Here is a 14,663-nt window from a genome sequence, read left to right on the forward strand (position 1 = left end):
AGTTCTTTGTGAAAGCGACGGTGATGGAACTTAAAAAATCACAGACTTGATAATTCATAAAGGTATGTACACAATTCCTGCAGAAATGTTCTCATTTTTATATTATTCATGATGCCATAGGTTTTAATATCTCTTTTTTCATTTCCTCTAGGTTGAGCAGTGAATGCCGGTCATGTGATTTTGGCTGCTACTTACTCCCTGCCCCATTGTGAAACTACGGACATGGCTTAAATAATTAGATTGCCTAACATACCTCAATTATGCGTGCAATTAAGTCTGCAATGTAGCATTTTGAATATCTTCATATTGTCTGTAGTGACCGCACTTAGTCTTCGCCACTGCTGGCTTCAATTTCTCCTAAATCTGTATGTTCTGATATAAAGATTAATGAACCTGCTCATGTACGTGATAGCTCACGTGTGAAGGGAAGTGTCCGTCTAGCTGTGGCTGCTTCAGTTGCCTATGATTATTTGAACTTCATTGATGTTGATTAATATTTGATCTTTACCAATTTTGATCATTTTATAGAAGGCCAGTCTGCTTGTGCTATAAATGATTGATCTATTAAATATTTTATGTGCACGATCGTCTGCCGTGAAACTGAAATATACACTGCTTGATTTTCGTTGTACATTTCACTCTCGCAACCTTCTTATCTACATGAGCATTTCAACTGATGTACTACATACATTTATAATTTGTCGGTAAATAGATTCTGAGAATGAGAAATGGTTTCAACTGATGTACTACTTAAAAAGGAGGAAGATGTTCCTTATTCTGCCAGCCAGCATACGTCAACCTCTTTCGTCGTCCGTCCTTCCGTTCGTTCATCGCACCTTCTTTGTCTCACACCGGAAAACCTGCTCGGAAAATAAATGCCCCAACAAATCCGCCACCAAATCCTATCAATTCCATCTCGCCATGCCTCCCTGCCGCGACGTCGCCCTATCTCCATGCCTCATCGCGCGCGCCTCCACACCATCGCGTAGTCGTACTAGCCTCACTCCACGCGACCCCGACACCGAGATTCTCGCCGTTCCGGTGAGTCGAGATGATCTTGCAGAGAAAGTACCAAGATGGGAGAAGGGGTCGTCAAGCGGATATGAGCACCATCCCGTGCTGTGGGTTGCCTTCGTGAGGTTCGCACCCCTCCTTCCCCGATGCCCCCTTCTTCTCCCCCGGCGGCAGTCATGGTGGCTCGGTGGCAGCCCCGCAGCATCGATGGGAGAAATCCCATGGGAATTATCGATGGTGAAAGCCTCGTTGCCCAGGCTTCCTGCTTCGATCTGCCCCACTGTCCTTTCATGGGCCTCAATCTGCCCCACAATATCATCAACAAGCCAACGTCATTAAAGTACATCACGGCCTCTTTCTGGAGCAATCGATCGACCACTCTTCTTCCTGGGATAAAGTAGCGGCCAATGGATCCATCTGTGAGCGGCCACAGCCGTCGTTCCTTCCGGCAAGGTGAGACGTCAAGCAGGTGTTGTTTTTCATCAATTTGTGCCAACTAATTGGCCGCTTAAGTGATTACTTGCCCAATGTAGTATCTTTTAGGGCCAGAACCACATGGATAATTAGAATAGTTGCTTATTACTTGTTGTTTGCCTAAACTCAGTAGGTTGGAACTTTAATTAGCGGTTGGATATTTTATATTTCAATTTAATTGTAATTGATTAAACTGAAGTTAAAGTACTCCCTCCATTCACGAAAAAACAATTTGGATCTCGGGCACTGGCGCTCCTGCTTCCTGGTGTCAAAAAATCACCAATTTTTTTTGCACACATAGTAATATATTTTTATTTGACAGGTAAATTTGCATAGAGTAATTTAAAATAATGTGACTTGTGACAAATAAGAAGTTTAATCATGTTTTTTATAATTTTGGAGCTTCTATGGGGTGTAGGTATGAGCTTTTGTAATCCACTATTGCAGCTTCAAATCTTTTAGGGAGTTTTTGATATGTGTAGAGATTTTGTTCTAAAAGGTGTGCCGAGATATCACATATTTGGCGCCTATGAATATTTGATGTGTTATGACGTACTAGATTCAGCTTTTAGATGAAAATTATTGTGAAAGGTGTATTTTCTCTATATTATGCTTATATTGGTTGATTTGAGTGTAAAACAAACCAACTAGGCTTTCGGCTTGCCCAGGCTTCGATTATTTTCTAGGTCCGTCACTGAGGACAGAGACGCTTTTCCATCCTGATATATGCCTGCTATGCTGACGCCTTTCTCGTGTTTAATAAAATGCATATCTACTGCAAAAATATGACACAACTCATGCTTTTTCATTGGTAGGAAATATCTTGGTCATTTTACACTTGCATTGTACGACATGGAGGTCAAGAGGATGTATCCGCCTCTCCTAGGTCCAGGACATGCCTATACACGTAGCAGCAGTGACAGTCCATCAGTTTCTTTCTTTTCTTCAAGAGGTTCAGTTTATTTACATAACTATTTTTTGTGGCCCTTCTACAAGGAGATTACATCTGAGTCTTTTTTTCTTCCATTGAGGTCTGGTGCTTGGGTAATATACGGGTTTATTGCTTGTGGGGTTAACATGCTATATAAATTCAGAGCTTTAAACTAATCTTGTGGTGAGTTCTTATTGTAGGATGCTATTGCGTGGTCTTTTCTGCCCAGGTAACTAGAATGTTTTCTATTTTAATTTATCTTGATTACTTGTTGATGAAGTGAAGTGATCTAATCAGACAATTCAATTGACCAACGGGACGATTCCCTCAAGTGAGGATTTGAGATGATAATTGAGATGTAGATGACAAAGGTTTTCACTAGGTAACGGTATTTTTGTTTATAAGAGGTAATGATATCATGCATTCATGGACGAAAGTCTGGATTAATTATGCTTAGGAGGCGGCGGTATAGTGTTGTCTCTTAATTAATATAGGCGGATGATGAATTTGATCTGCTCCGGTCAGAGTCCGACTGGATACATACTATAATATAGCAATGTGCAAATACATGATTGATGATTGTCACTTTAAGTTCTTTCGCGAAGTCCAATTGATGATGATTATTACTGCAAGGATACAACCACAGAGGGAGTATTATCGCAGGTCACAGGTCGCGCTCCGGTCAGAGTCCGACTGGATACATACTGTAATATAGCTCTGAGGACGGCTGGATCAGTGAGCTAAACTAATCATTAATCATTTTTTGCATCTTCTTCTTATTTTGTTTCCTTCTCTGTCCCGCTTTTCTTCTCCTTGCACCCTAAATCAGTATATTAGGTTCATAAGAAATCAAATATTTCTCTGACTTGCATTGTTCAACTTTCTATTGCCGTTCCAATGTTTGTCTTTTTCTTCTCTATAGTAAGAAGTTGTACCTGTCTGCAGGTCAAAGAGAAAATATGCAGATTTTGCCTCTAGGATGTATCGTGCCGATGCAATTACTGGGAAGTTCTTGTGGGAATTGCACACATCTAGGGATATAGGGATCAAGACGTTGTAAAACTCACATGAGTTGGACTTATTTTGTTCTTGAGCGTGAGGTACTTCTCCACAAATCAGTACATAGCTATACCTCAACTTACTGTCTTTTCCCTTTGCATAAACTACTTGAATTATCAGAAATAATGTAATGTCCTTTCTCTGGTAACAAATATGGTGTAATATATATTTGCTGTACTACTACTTAGTTAGCGCCGTTCTCTTCTTTGTATCATCGTAATGTCACTACTCACTCTATCTTTGTAAGCTATACGAATAGTCGATTTGGTAACTATACTACCATTTTTCTACAAAAATAAGAACTTAATCAACTTGGTGCATATGTAGCTTTCAGAGAAAGCCAGCTAGATTAAAGAATGTCTAGATATTGCTAGCACTACTCTGTAACCTGCGATATTCTTATTCAGGAACATTCATGTGTGTGATACTGTGGTTCAGTTCAGGGTTTACATTGTTCTTTTTACGAAGTACTTAAGTTAAAAGCTGCAATAAAATTCCCTATTTCTCTATGGATGTCGCTTCAGAATGTGTGTTTCAGCGAACCTGAACTATTTTGGATTGTTTTGTGAAATCATGAACTCTTAGTGTACAAGTGCAAATATAATCAGTGCCATTGAATTGCAGGCCATTCTATCTTTGCATTTCAACTAGGAGCTCTCTTTGTCTGGTGACAACTACTATTTATTTATTTATTTATTTATTTTAATAAGGCACCTCACTTTCAGCTACATATCAAATTTTCGCTCATATTGTTTGAGTGTTTTACCAATTGGCCCGATTTCATATTGAGATATATACAAACAAGATCCTTATGAGATCAAGTTTCTTATTTTTATAAGTCTAAAAATAAGCAGTTTCTTTACTGAATAAGGTGATGTAGAAGCTCTGGCAGGAGTTGTGTTTGCCCAAGTAATTAATACAAAAAGGTACTGACCAAGTTGTGTTCAAGCACAATTTTTTGAAAAAAAAAGTAAACAAACATTTACCACTTGGAAATATCCAACAAGTAATGTATTATCATTGTCTAAATAGCAACATGAGTCATCAGTACCGTTCCTGGTGGGATTTTAGGCTTGCATCCTTGTTCTTTCCTTACAAAGTATATTGACCTGTTATTCTTTTCTTCCAAGGTCATTGATCTGTTTTCATGCATACTAAATGGCATCTTGTGTGACAAGTATGATGCTTCTAGGCATGCTTCCTGCAGAAACTATTATGTTTCGCAAGAACCTCTCAGTATTTTGTTATTTATCATGGGATTTATATGTCCTCTTTCATGGAAAAGCACATAGGGAACTTAACTACACCCTCTTATCTGCGACAAGTAATTTGGATTGGAGGGAGTACATATTTCTCTTTGATGTGCATTTATACACCTCTAAAGTTTTTATTCACATGACACATGCTTATAGGTTTTGCTTATTGAATTATCATCTTGTAATACTTTGACTTATGTGAGGTCACCAATTAACTTATGCTAAACATATGCAGATGATTACATGTGTACCCCGGATCTGGTTGAGATAATGTCCATCACTCTCCTCTGTAGGCGTGTAGCGCTAGGTTGCGGGCCTGCCGTAAGCCTCCTCCCTCGAGTGCCGGAACCAACAACAAGCGGCGGAGAAGAACATGCATGGGCGTGCTGTCGGGGTCATGTAATTAGTTTCTAGGATGTGAGATCCCGAGGGTCTAAGACATATCACTATAATAATAGTGAATGCAATACTTTTTAAGCACGTGGTCTAAGACATATATGTATAAATAGTGAATGCAATAATTTTTCTGTATATGAAAATTAGAAATATGTTATAACAAGGTGTGCAGGATATTTTACTATTGAAATATTAGGTAGTGCAGTATGAACAATGTTCTTTAGTTCAAGATAAAAAGGTGGCAGATGCATATCAACAGCTCAAATTTTGATGTTTCGTTTGTGATTACAGGCTAACCCGAGAGAGGAACGTGGTTGTTGCTGCTGCTTGAGGACTCCACTTAAAAATAAAAGAGAAGATGAAGAGAAGAGAAGAGAAAGGCCTGCAGATCTTGATGGAGATCATAAAAAATTGTTCTGCACAATCGGTAACTTCTACCTATTTTTCTGTATAAGGGTATATGGTTTTTAATATTAGGTAGAGATTCTGATACTTTCTAATTGCGGAACATATCACTGCGTAGAATCATCAGAAGTGATTTTTATTTTGATGTTTCGGTTATACAGGTTGGAGAAATCTGAATGTTCATGTTGGATCAGTAACCACTTAATAGCTGCACAATGCGCTCCAACTATGCTTTGGTTGAAAAGCATCTACTAAGCCACCCTTCCAAAATGCATTAAGGTTGCTATTTCTTATATACAAAACCTGAACTAACTGTAGTTAACTATTTCAATTTTCTCACATCTAACTATTCAGATGTTGTGATTATAGGCTAACCCTATTATTTATGACTTGTGATTTGATTTTTGTATTGATGACATCTGAATTAGTAATACTTGCTCGAGCTTATAATTTATTACTACTTTGGAAATTCTGATTCCTTTTCACCATGTATATATCCGTGTTCCCGGTTACCTCCTACTGCAGTTCTTTGTGAAACTGACGGTGATGGAACTTAAAAAATCACAGACTTGATAATTCATAAAGGTATGTACACAATTCCTGCAGAAATGTTCTCATTTTTATATTATTCATGATGCCATAGGTTTTAATATCTCTTTTTTCATTTCCTCTAGGTTGAGCAGTGAATGCCGGTCATGTGATTTTGGCTGCTACTTACTCCCTGCCCCATTGTGAAACTACGGACATGGCTTAAATAATTAGATTGCCTAACATACCTCAATTATGCGTGCAATTAAGTCTGCAATGTAGCATTTTGAATATCTTCATATTGTCTGTAGTGACCGCACTTAGTCTTCGCCAGCTGCTGGCTTCAATTTCTCCTAAATCTGTATGTTCTGATATAAAGATTAATGAACCTGCTCATGTACGTGATAGCTCACGTGTGAAGGGAAGTGTCCGTCTAGCTGTGGCTGCTTCAGTTGCCTATGATTATTTGAACTTCATTGATGTTGATTAATATTTGATCTTTACCAATTTTGATCATTTTATAGAAGGCCAGTCTGCTTGTGCTATAAATGATTGATCTATTAAATATTTTATGTGCCTGATCGTCTGCCGTGAAACTGAAATATACACTGCTTGATTTTCGTTGTACATTTCACTCTCGCAACCTTCTTATCTACATGAGCATTTCAACTGATGTACTACATACATTTATAATTTGTCGGTAAATAGATTCTGAGAATGAGAAATGGTTTCACATTTGTTTCTGGAGTTTGCACTTTGATGTTTCCTTATTTTAGTAGACTGGGACATTTTTTTGAACATTTATGTTAGCTGATTGTAAACATGTATCGTGAAAATGATTCGGCTATTTTTTAGGTGGCAAAATACTATATTATAATTTTGGTGGTAATGTTATTGTAGTAAAACTTACCTGGAATGTTCTTGTCCCATGTCATTTTTGTTGTTAGGTTATTTGTAGAAAATTTGACAATTGTTTCCAATTATTTTCATTCTCAATGTAGGCAAGTCAAGTGTCATAATATGGCGACGATTTGTTCTCCCTAGCAATGCACACTCATTAGTACATCAGATTGTTGATATGGCCAGCAATGGATTATTATGCTAATAATGTATACGAAATTGATAGAGAATGGAATTTATTTCGCGGTTGATCAGTTTAGAGCTTTGCTCTCTGCATACCTCCATCTCAACTATGAATTTTAGCTAATTAATGTTGACATCAACAGATTCATTCTCACACTAGATACTTATATGCCAACTGATGATACACAAGGCTACGATCCAGACTTGTCTTCTTCAGTTATACATGTGTTGTTTGCACTAATCAGAAAAGAAGTATTTCTCCTATGTTTGCAGCATCCATGTTTTGTAAGACAATAATACATAAAAAAAAGAGGTTGTTGACAGGGATGGAGCTAGGAAAGTGACACAAGGGGGGCTAACTACATGCAAAATTTCTTGGAGGGGGTCATATAGCTAAAGTTAGGTGAAATTACAAGTAAAATCAACATATTAGTAAGGGGGTTTTCACAAAAATTTCCACCACGAGGGGGGCCATGGCCCCAGCCAGCCCCCTGCTGACTCCGTCCCTGGTTGTTGAGGTGACAATTATGATGGCCAAGAACACACGTTTGAGACTTGCCGCGGAAGATTAACAAGAAGACCTAGAACTTGAAACAACGTAGATGCACAACAATGATATCATTTATCCTGCTCGGTATTATCATGTTGTAGTACATTATATATCACTGATTTATTTTGAATTTTCATATTGAGTTGTAAATTTTATATGTGCATTGAGAAATGAAATTTGAGGACCCGTGGCAACGCACGGGCATTTTTACTAGTGTGCACAAGTTGTGCACTTATTAGCTAGATTTTTTTTGCCAACTCTTGTTGAATACCACAAATATCTTAGGAATTGGAAGCATCGGGATCTACGACTTCGCAATTCTCAGCCTTTGAGGGAAATAAGATCACCGTGATGATCAACTTGATGTAGACTCTTCTTTAAGTAATCATACTGTAGTTAGTAATGTTGCAAGGAAACCATCTTACACATCTGGGCCGATCAACCACCAGTTTAAGGATAGAGCTGCATGTACGGCGTGGGACGGTCGGGCCGAGCTGGGTCTGCCAAATAGTTGTGATAACACTACTGTCGGCCTGAAGCCCACTGGGCGTTACCACCGGTTGGTCCAGGCTTGGGCCTAAATTCGAAGCCCGGCAATCGGGCCTGGCCCTAGGCATTTCTTTGCAGCTGCGACCTTTGTACCCCTAGTGTGGCCAGGTACACTTGACAGTTGACACGAATGACCATTAAAACTTGTCCACAATTTTGTACAGTACTAAGCACAACATTTCTTAATACTGGCCAAGTGCTTTAGAGTTTAGAGCTGATCCCGTAGGATTATTTCTCTATCTTGGTCCCTAGATTATCTGCGAGCGTGCGCGGGCGGCATGCACGCGAGCAAGACACGCAGGCTTTTGTTCCTATACTTGTACGTGACCGATGTGATCCGTCAGCGGGTAGGCGTACAAGAAACTGTTCAACTTTCCGGACACCAAGGTGTTTTCTATCGAGAATGGGTGGTTAGGAGGGTGGTTGTACTCCTAGCCCACTAGAGTTTAAATCTCAGGTTTGACATATGTGTGTCTCATAAATGCGGAATATTCATTCAGTGGGAGACGACGTTCCCGTCGATAACGAGGCGCCTGTGGTGACTTCGTCAATTTCAAGATCCAATCCACCGGCTCAGTCTCTAAAAAATAAAAGATGTTTTCTATCGAAGCTGATTTTGCTGTGTGGACCAGTACGAGCAGCCGGTCGATAAATGTCATGGCTGATCTAATTAAGAGCTCGACCAGGCAGTGCTCTGTAGCTGCGGTTAGCACACTAGCTATGGAGTTGTACTACGCTGGCGATCTTAGGGCATCTCCAGCGCTGGGCCGAAAAATGCGTCTGGTATCACCTCCAGCGGAGCGATGTAAAGTGATCGAGCATCCACGGCGATGCAAACCTGGTCGAAATATGCGTCAGGTTTGTGTCTCCGCGGACGTTGCACGGTCGCGGAAAGTATCCGCGTCCGGTGCATCCGGGCCCGGTCGGTAGTGACTAGGTAAGCAAAATATTTTTTCATTACTATTGATTGACCAAAAGGACCATCTTTGTCGAGTTAACCTAAAACTACAACTGCCGTACCTACTCGCCGTCGCGCGGCCTACCACAACCTCGGTTACTCGCAGTCGTGCGGACTACTACTGGCCGTCGGAGATGTCGGCGCCGTCGTCGAAGCGCGAGCGCTTCGCGCACTCCACACGCGCCACCGATTTTTCACCTCATCCCGCCTGCGGCGTTCGAGGACCTCGGCCAGAGTGGAGTCCCACAGGATTCTCCTGGCCATAGAGCTGGCCTCCGCCTCCGCCGCCGCCTGCAACCCCGCCAACTGGGCGTGGAAGCGGGCCCTATCCCTAGCCGCCTCCACCACCGCCACCGCTTCGTCCCTGGCGGCGTTGACGCCCGCTAGCTCCCGGTTCTCCTGCTCGACCTGCGCGGGAGAAGGGCCCCTCCGCTGGAGCGAGTCCAGGTTGGAGCACATGTACCCCCGAGCCATAGTGACCGCATAGCTACGGGCTTCCTCCTCCGCCAACCAAGCCTGATGCACAGGGCGTTCCTAGCCAGGGTCTCGAAGGACGCGACTAGAATGAACTGGTGGCCGGCGCACTCGAAGCGGCCGGGTAAGGGGGCGTCGGCGGCGGCGATGTCATGGATGACGGCGTCCGTTGGTGGAGCCGCCGGAGGGGCCACCATCGCCGCCCGCGCCTCCGCGAGCGCCGCCCTGGCGTCGGCGAGCTCGGCCCTGGCGTTGGCAATTTCCGCCCTGGTCGTCGCGAGGCGCCCTTCCGCGCGCTCTGCCGCCTCCGCCTCCGCAACCTCCGCCTCCGCCGCCGCCTCCTCCAGGTCCAGCTGCTCGGCCTGAACGCCGGCGGCGACTAGCTCCTCGTCCTCCTCCGGGTGGACGTGGCGGCACATCTGAACCACTTGTTCCCAACTAAGGTTGTGTTCGGCCATGGATGGATGTTAGGGTTTAGGGCTTGAGGTGTGCCCGTCACCCCCGCCGGTGTCCAGCATATATAGTCACGGCGGGGAGGGAAACGGCGATACCGCGCAGGATTTTTCCCGCGCGCGCGAAACGCCGGCGAAATTTTCCAATGTATTGGGCAGGCGCGGGAACGACCATCGTTGCGCGGGAACAGTTAATCACCGGCGGTCCTCGACGGGACGTAAAACGCGATTAACGACCTTGATGATGTCTCCGCTAAAAAAATACGTCCGCACCGCTGGAGGTATCCCGGACGCAAACGGTCGCCCTAAGCATCATGGCGTCCATGGACCGATTCAAACAGACACAATCGGACATTTCGGACGTTTGGAATGTGTCGGGCCGTTGGAGATGCCCTTAATCCCCGGTCCAAACGGTGTCCTGGCAGCCTGCACCTATATCAGGGTTTTGATGACTTGTAGGGTGACGGTATAAACTGTCGGTACAAGCTGCGGGAGATGCAGTCGTAGCTTCCGCGGGAGATGTATATCTCTGTTCTAAATTAGTTGATGCTACACACTGAAACACCTCTACATGCATACATATTTAGACTAAATCGTCTGACTAAAACTAGATAAAGAAAATTCTGAATAAAATTGCTTCAGCTAATTTGGAACAGGGGAGTAAAGAGAATTCCGTGTGAAAAGCTAGAGTTCCCCGTGTGCTGCCGCCATTCTTTTCGTCTCTCGGTGTCCATTGGTACCAAAAAAGGTGGGGAGCCCCTGTCTCAGCTCTTGCCCTCGTAGTTTTGTCCGTTCTAGATTTTGCTTGGGCTAGGCATGCAAGTGGACCGTCCGGTGGGCCTGACGGACAGCCCGCTGGATTAGGTGTGTGGTGCAAATTGGCTAAATACTAGTGATTGTGATTAGGTGATTATAGAATGTCCCTCAAAAAAAAAAAAGGTGATTATAGAATGAAATTACGAGGCGGACAAGAATCGATGGTTTGGCAGGCATCCGCTTGCATCCCTGGCTTGGGCTCAGCATTGTTTAGGTGTTAGGACAGCGGGCGTAAAACTATGGCTGGCGTCGATATGGAACATGGTCTATCCCCGACATGTCGTTGTTCATGCAGTGTTGCGTGGCATCACCGTAGTCCGTAGGGTGTGTGGAGGTTAACTTCTGGCCTGACCTGGGTCTTGAATATGTATTCGTTCTATGTACGTGCTCTTTGATGACATCGCTCGGAGGTTTTGAATTATGGCTTTTGCATTGGGTGAAGCATGGCCAAGTTTGGCTTCACCGAGATGCTAGTGAGGTATGGTCTCGCTGGTTCCGTCTCGCTGGATCTGGGGTAGTTTGTCAAGTCTTCATCGATGCCTTCCTCTCTGGAATAGTCGGCTCCTTGGATTGTTGTCGCCGATTTTTCCTGGATTCAACCGGCGACTTTTGGCCGCTTCAACCACTTTACCCTAGACACATTGGTGTCCTGTGTTTAGTATATAAATATAAATTTGGTAGAATTATGTTCACATATGCGACGTAAAACAATAAAATTATCTACTTTGAGCTACAGTTTTTGATTTTGTGTATCTCAAAATACAAAATTTTACATGTTCATAGAAATTATTTCTATTTGTTTAAAAAGAATTCAGTTTCTTTAAAAAAAAACTTTAATAGCAGGTATTTTTATGTTATGAGAATACCTGGCTCTAGCCAGAAAATCAGGCAAGAAATCGCAGCACCGTAACCTTGTTAGAGCGCAGGACGTACTTAGTAGGCCTCGAAGTAGATGAGCACTGTGACGTGAGCAGGCATGCGCATTGCATTGTGTTTTCCATTCATGGTCACCCTAGTGCAGATCATGGAAGCATCGATCCCGTCACCCTTGGTTATGATGCCAGCGTGAAAGAAATGCCGATGTAGAAGTGAGAAAGTGAGAATCTGCATACATATGTCTCAACCAAACAAGGGCCACCCATCTGTTCATTCAACACCCCTCTCGAGTGAATTGGACTAACTATGCTTGTGCACCTAGCTACAAGTGTGTCAGCATTCTCAGAGCCATGAGTTGGAGTTGATTTGTAGTGCTGGTTTTTTTAGACGGAAGGCACAACGGCTTTAAATTAATAAAAAAAACTTGCCAACGGTAGCACACAAACATGTTGGGGATAACCGTGTAGCAGAAAAGAACACAAAAGAACCCAGAGAAAGCACACACTAGCTATGCTGGACTTTTTGGGCATTTGGCCTTTGGCTCATATCCAATTATTAAATTCTAAAACTCACATGGTCCATTCCAAAAATCAGTGGCAGCACTAGTGTGTGCTAAAGTTTAGTCCTACATTGCTAGTTGGAAGAGAGCGTTGTTCTAGTCCTAGTAAGTGAGTAAGAAGAGAGAGAGCCCTCGCGTACTCCTCCTCCTCCTCCGCCCGCCTCGCCTCGTCACTCCACTCCACGCCTCGTCACGACACGACGCTCCGCGGGTTGCGGGGAATCTCGCCGAGCCGAGCTTATCTTTTTACTCTTTAGAAAATTAATTGTGTAATCAATTACGGGTCATTAACGGATGTTAACACAGCCGTTTTAGTTCCGGTTTTTCTGGATCGTGAACTCGTACGTGGGTTGCATCCGACGACCTTCCCGAACCGCACTATATAAGCGCGGACGCAAACCCTAGCCTGTACTAGACACATACGCGACTACCTGTTTCCAGTTCATTGCGCCGCCGCCTTCGTCTTTCTCATCCCGTCCGTCGACGTGCACCGACTGTCGGGACAGTAGGCCTCCGGAACCCTGCCCCTTGTGAACCTGTACGGGTGAGGGGCAATCAGGTTTTTGGGGAGCGTTCCGGCGCGACTACTGGCATCACGACGTCGTCATCGGACGACGAGTTCCTCCACACCGACAACTTCTTCCCGGACCTCAGCGACGTCTTCGACAACCTCAACATGGGTGACAACGACGCTGCTGCGAAGTATGTGTTCTTGTCGTTTCTCTTTCAGTTTCTGTTAGAGTTTCTTCTTCTAGTTTCTGTGGTAGATGTGATCTGTTCATCTATCTTACCAGTCTGCACGATTAGTTTATTTATTGTTTTCATAGTCATGATTTATCAGTTACTTGTACGGATTATTTCATATGGATATTTGCTTATATATTCAACAATCCAAAAACCTGATTATAGGCAAATCAATTCAAGCAGCGTTGTTGCCGCTACTCGACCTCCCCTCTTTGATGGTATGCATTACAGGAGGTGGCGCACAAAGGTTGTTCTATGGTTTAAAAACCTAGGCTGTTTTAGCGCCACAGATGCTAGACCTGAGGGGCCTCTTTCTGCAGAGGAGCAGGAAAAGTTTGAGAAGGTCGACGCCATGTTTATGGCGGCCTTGTTCAGCATTCTTGGGGACAACATTTGTAATATCCCAGGTAATGGGGTTACAAAAATAGAGGAAACAGTTGTGTGCATTGCATTCATGCATAGAAAATCTGGGGAATTTTCGCGCTTTAAAGTAAGACAGTCACAGTAACTGAAGTTTCACTTGATCTTGGTGGAACTGAAGTAGCTCATCAAGCCAAGCGCTATAAACCTCAATGTGACTTTGGTAAAACCTTGTTTTGGGTAGAGATGATTTGATCTAAGGGGTTAGATCAAATGGAACTAATAATCAACACAACAATACTTTACTCAAAGATCAATTGCTTGATCCTATAAAAGATCATAATATGGAATTTCCTGCCATAACATATGAATCTACAATTAATTGGAAATCAAGTAACAATAATTGGGAAACCATTCTTCACTTATCTTTTCCATGTTTGAATCTAATCCTTGATCCTACCATGAAACTCATGGTATTCATACTACTTTAATCTTGAAAACAAGACAAGGAGATCCAACTAAGGAATATAATTCTTCTTTAGTTCAAATTATTATACATCAAAATCAGAGAGGTGAGAGCTCTATATTATTTATTAGAGAAGCAATAACAAACCTTGAGCTAAACCTTGGATATACATCCAAGTATTCAAATCATCATCTTCAAGAGGAACCCTAGAGTATCATTCAAGTCCTTCCCAAATGAGTGAGACCATTCATACCACTCTTAGCTCTACCTATTTAAGACTCAAGGACAATCATTGAATTAAAGTATTAGGTTGAAAACCATTTCCCTTGGAGTGGTGAGATAATCTAATATCACATGGAATAATACCATAACCCTGAATTGATAAGGTGAGGAAGAGACTAACCCAATTAAGCTAGACAAATGAAACCTTAGCATAGATACCTAAGGAGATATTAGGAGTACACCATAAACCCTAGAATAACCATTCTTAAATGAGAAAGCTCAACCTATGGTGTTATACTCAAGATAATTGAGACAACCATAACCATGCCCATTCAAGAAACTATAAAAGAAAGTATATATTTAATTGATCAAGACAACACTTGATCTTGGGTGTGAGAAACCCATTCAAGGAGAGATACCTTAGGAAGTCCAACCTTGATCATTATAAATTGTGTAATGATCATAAACCCTAAAGAACTTGAGGTTAAGAT

The 14,663-nt window shown here is 42.6% G+C and overlaps 2 long non-coding RNA genes across 3 annotated transcripts; both read left to right on the forward strand.

Moving 5' to 3' along the window:
• Positions 1 to 1,187: 1,187 nt before the first annotated feature.
• On the forward strand, positions 1,188 to 5,336 carry LOC127345250 (uncharacterized). 2 transcript variants are annotated; one of them, XR_011756120.1, is made up of 4 exons: positions 1,188 to 1,467; positions 2,304 to 3,154; positions 3,365 to 3,519; positions 4,970 to 5,336. It is a non-coding gene; the product is annotated as an uncharacterized lncRNA (long non-coding RNA). The 2 variants fall into 2 exon arrangements; XR_007878600.2 differs by having other exon boundaries at positions 3,365 to 5,336.
• A 226-nt stretch (positions 5,337 to 5,562) lies between these two features.
• LOC139837687 (uncharacterized) lies at positions 5,563 to 6,579 on the forward strand. The gene is made up of 3 exons (XR_011754310.1): positions 5,563 to 5,814; positions 6,061 to 6,120; positions 6,210 to 6,579. It is a non-coding gene; the product is annotated as an uncharacterized lncRNA (long non-coding RNA).
• Positions 6,580 to 14,663: the final 8,084 nt, after the last annotated feature.

This window comes from Lolium perenne, chromosome 3 (genome assembly GCF_019359855.2).
Source record: "Lolium perenne isolate Kyuss_39 chromosome 3, Kyuss_2.0, whole genome shotgun sequence".
NCBI classification, from domain to species: Eukaryota; Viridiplantae; Streptophyta; class Magnoliopsida; order Poales; family Poaceae; genus Lolium; species Lolium perenne.